The 5,000-nt window shown below is 35.1% G+C and overlaps 1 protein-coding gene across 1 annotated transcript in view; it reads right to left on the bottom strand.

Annotated features, from left to right (window-relative positions):
- LOC121863629 overlaps positions 1 to 5,000 on the bottom strand; it is a 56,220-nt gene that overhangs the window by 41,082 nt on the left and 10,138 nt on the right. The window lies entirely within an intron of this gene.

Genomic DNA, 5,000 nt, shown 5'->3' with positions numbered 1-5,000 from the left:
ATTATTATTATTATTATTATTATTATTGCTATTATGAATACAATTATCATTTAGTATCGCATTATTTTCATTATTCCAATTATCCAAAAAATTCTCTCACACTAATTGAGCTTCCAATCATTTAGGTCAATATAATGTTACCTGTTATGACCCAGAGTATTGACCTAAATCATCACTACTAAATTACTCAATATTTTGTCCAATAGATATAGTAAAAGTATGTATATTTTCGTACGAGTTTATTATGATCTGGTGAAGCACTTTAGTGTATATTACTTTAATAAAATGATGTTGGAGTTATTTATATATATCAAGCCTTATTTTACGATATGTTAATTGCTGTTTCTTCAAAGTTCAGTTGTAACTAAACTATATATATATAAAAAAGACTCGAGATTCAAATGAAGTGAGTCAGATTCACTTGAGGTGAATCGTGTCGTATAAAGTTATTGGTCCGTATGTAAACAACTTGCAAGTTATGTGGGTCTTTTGTGATGACGTCATGGTGTGTTTACAAGTAGAGGTGATTGGTAACTTTCCTCTACTACCTGTCTAACCTAACCACCATCTCACCATTTTCTTCATCTATATATTTCATGTTTTCTTTAACAGTATTCCTCCCAAAAGAATATATCTCACTATCTTTATCTATGTCTCTACACTATCTCATCCATAATGTTAGTGAATTTATCTATAACTAACGAAGAAACTATTAACAAGACAATAACGAAGAAACTGTAAACAAGACAATAACGACGAAACTGTAAACAAGACAATAACGAAGAAACTGTAAACAAGACAATAACGAAGAAACTGTAAACAAGACAATAACGAAGAAACTGTAAACAAGACAATAAATTTATGCATAAAGAAATTCTGGTGTGAACTATGTTGAAGTGTTTTACAGTCTTGCTCTGTTAAACTTTGATGAGTCTTGTATGTTAATTCATCTAATTCGTTTTCTTTTCTAAGCTGCTAAACTTTATTAAAAATGTTAAAGCGTTGGCGTGAAATTATCGCCCCCCCCCCCTAAAAAAAATTATATTAATAATTATAAGTAAGAAATGTTGGCGTCTATGATGAAGTTGTGTAATATTCTCTATAAAACCTGAAATATTTCCTTTAGTTTAATTTATTGCGTAGATATACCACCACCACCACCATACCATACCTATAGACAACACAACAGTAACAGCGACTGCAAGCAACAGCACTAACAGCAAACGAAGCAAAGCAACGACTACAACAACAACAACAACAACAACAACAACCAACAACCGACAGTAACAACGAAGCAAACAACATAACAACAACAACAACAACAACCAACCAATAACAACGACTGCAAGCAACGTTTACAATGACAACTGAAGCAAACCAATGCAACCAACCAACAACAGCAGGACTGCAACCAACCAAGCAACAAACCAACAGAATAAAGCCAAAACCAACCAAAACCCAAACAACAACAACAACAATAACAACAACTACAACAACAACAACAACAACGACTACAACAACAACAACAACAACGACAACAACAACAACAACAACAACAACAACAACAATAACAACAACTACAACAACAACAACAACAACAACGACTACAACAACAACAACAACAACAACAACAATAACAACGACAACAAAACCACCACCACCACCACCAACAACAACAACAACAACCTTAATCTTTAGTCTTACAAAATTATACTTGTTGAAATATGATAAAAAAACTATAACAGGTATTTTCTCTCTCTACATTGGAAAGGTAAACAGGAAAATCAACAAGACGAAACTCCATTTAAATCACGAATACCATCTTTAAGTCACAATGTAATCCCAGAACCTCAAGTGATACTCAGTCAAGGATCATCTCAACACACCGGGCCATATGTAAACACCACAAAATTTGACGATATTCTTAAGTAAACACGAGAGAGAGCTTCAAAAGTTACCTTAATGTCCTCTCTGACTGTTTCCCTGCAACGATGTGTGTGTGTGTGTGTGTGTGTGTGTGTGTGTGTGTGTGTGTGTGTGTGTGTGTGTGTGTGTGTGTGTGTGTGTGTGTGTGTGTGTGTGTGTGTGTGTGTGTGTGTGTGTGTGTGTGTGGTGTGTGTGTGTGTGTGTGTGTGTGTGTGTGTGTGTGTGTGTGTGTGTGTGAGTGTGTGTGTGTGTGTGTGTGTGTGTACTGATAGTCGTGAACATATTTGTATTGATATTAAAAGAGTAGAAAAAGGTATTATATTTCTCTGTATTTGTGTAATCAGAGGTGGGATCAAACCGGGTTACCTTACTGGAATACAAGTGAAGTGTAGCTAGATCTATATGCCATCGTATTAAAGGATAATTGGTAAGGTTAATTATTTAATATTATTACTGTTCAAATGTCTCTCTCTCTCTCTCTTCTGTCTCTTCTCTCCTGCTGTTGCTCTAGTTACACACACTATTTATACTGAACTAAATTCTTGACATTAAATTTGTTACAACATACACAGGAGGATACAACACACACACACACACACACACACACACACACACACACACACACACACATCCGCCAGTGACCACCAATACAATATCTTTCATCTAAATTATTAAACACAGCATTTCGTCCACGTGTTAGGTGAAGCGACGTGGAAGGAAGGGAATCATTTTAACAATTCCTCACAAACAAACAAACAAATAAACAAACAAACAAACGATAACAAGACACGACTCGTACTTGGAATTATCTGTTTCTAATCTGGCCATGAAATGAAAGTTTACAGCGTTTGAACAAAATGGCAATAAACGACATCTACCACAATAACAAAACCAACAATAACATAAATAACATAAATAACAACAACAACAACAACAACAACAACAACAACAACAACAACAACAACAACCACAACAACAACAAACACAACATTTTTAATAACTCAGGTGTATACATCTCAACATACAGTATTCTAAAAGGCAGTTTACCCCTAAATATCCCAAAACATAGACAAAATCCGGATGTTCCTACAATAAACTATAACTTTATGAACGTCAGTGAGAGGGGGAAGGGGAAGGGAGGGAAAGGAGTGAAGGGGGGAGGGGGGAGGGGAAGAGAGATGGGGACGAGGGGGAGAATGAGGGGAGAGGAGTGAAGGAATGGGAGAGGAGGAAGGAAGAGTAAGAGAGCGAGGAAGGCTGAGGAGGAGAGTGATGAAGGGCAGCGTAAGGGGAGGGTAAGGGGAGGTAAGGGAGGGTAGGGTGGAGGAGGAATAGCAATATGGGGGAACTTTAGCCACGATACATCATTACAAACTACTTCTTGACTCATAAGTGTTTCAAGTGAAGGTATAATTGTGCCATTCGTCAGACCTAAGTTGATGTGTAAATTTCCGACCCTGTTTGGTTTTGTTGGTTTTTCTTCTGGGTTTAGTTGTTGGTTTTATTTGTCCTAGTTTTTGTTTTCTCTGGTTTATGTTTTTTTTCTGTTTTTCCATTTTTTTTTTGCCTTTTAATGTTTTTGTTTTTTCTTGTTCGATTTTATCCTGTTTTTGTGTTTTTTCCTGGTTTAATTTTATCTGTTTTTCTTTGTTTGTTTTGTCTGAGTGTTGTTTTGTTTTTTGTTTATCTCTGCACAAAAAACAAACAAACATGAATATTATTTTTCTTAATTATTTTTTTCATGAGAATATAAACATAAAACTCACCAATTATGTAAATTTGAAAATACCTGAGGATTTTTTTTCCATAAATTATAACTATTATACCTGAATGACTTAACTTCTTTCAATAGGGTAATTAAGAATATAATTTAAACCAGGTGAACATTAAATATAAAATAATATCATTCGCATATATAGACAGAAGTTAATTTTCTCCCCAAACATCCACACACGTTTAAAAAAAAAAAAAATCTCTGTTAGTTTTATAAATATTTCAGTTGTGATATGAGCGTCAATTTGACCTGGACGGCTGAGTATCGTTGTTGATGTAAAATAACACTTTTATTACAGGTAACTGATCTGTATGTACAAATAAACTAATCTTATCTTGGTTACTATCTTTCAGACCATGTTTCGGCTGTCTGGCGTAATCAGATAGTTGTGTGTGTGTTAAAAATGGTCCATGACGCGTGCTAGGTCCCGCCCCGCCATAACCCAGACTTTGTAAACAAACCCTTAAAAAAATTAATATATATCTATTCATCTCCATCTGTCTATTTATTTATCTATCTATCCATCTATCCATTTGTCTATCTATCTACCTATTTATATATCTATTCATTTCTCTCTGTCTCTCTCTCTCTCTCTCTCTACCTATCTCTAAAAAAATATTCCTCACCGATTTAAAATATCAAAACACTCCGGCAAACTTATACTACTTTCTAACTGAACTAAAGAGAAAGTATTTGTTATATGTAGGAGGAAGAAAAAAAAATATATATAAAAAACTTTCGGCGTTTCTCTATAAAGTTAGTTTTTTTGTCTTCTTGTTATCAGCCTCAGTGATCTCTTTCTTCAATAATTCATTAAAGGTGATCACGTTAAGGATTTCCTGCAGATAATTTTTCACTCGTTATTAGGGAAAAGTTTGTGAGATAGTGAGAAAGTCGAGAGAGAGAGAGAGAGAGAGAGAGAGAGAGAGAGAGAGAGAGAGAGAGAGAGAGAGAGAGAGAGAGAGAGAGAGAGAGGTTCCAACAGTGAGAAGGATAATGAAAGAGAGAGAGAGAGAAAGATAGAGAGTGAGTGTTCAATAGACAGAAAGAGAGAGAAGAAATAGAGAAAAGATAGAAAGAGAGAGAAAAAGATAAAAGAGAGAGAAAAGAGACAAAGAGAGAGAGAGAGAGAGAGAGAGAGAGAGAGAGAGAGAGAGAGAGAGAGAGAGAGAGAGAGAACAAATCTAATGTCCATAAAACAAGTTTGTAAAATAATACTAGTTTATGGTAAAACCAACTCCCGCTAGGAATGATTTACCACCGCCGTCCTCCCTCGTCCTATTCTCCCTCTCGTAAGTTA

This window comes from Homarus americanus, unplaced genomic scaffold, assembly GCF_018991925.1.
Source record: "Homarus americanus isolate GMGI-L3 unplaced genomic scaffold, GMGI_Hamer_2.0 scaffold40248, whole genome shotgun sequence".
Taxonomy (NCBI): domain Eukaryota; kingdom Metazoa; phylum Arthropoda; class Malacostraca; order Decapoda; family Nephropidae; genus Homarus; species Homarus americanus.
This window is presented reverse-complemented; position numbering and strand designations above follow the sequence as displayed.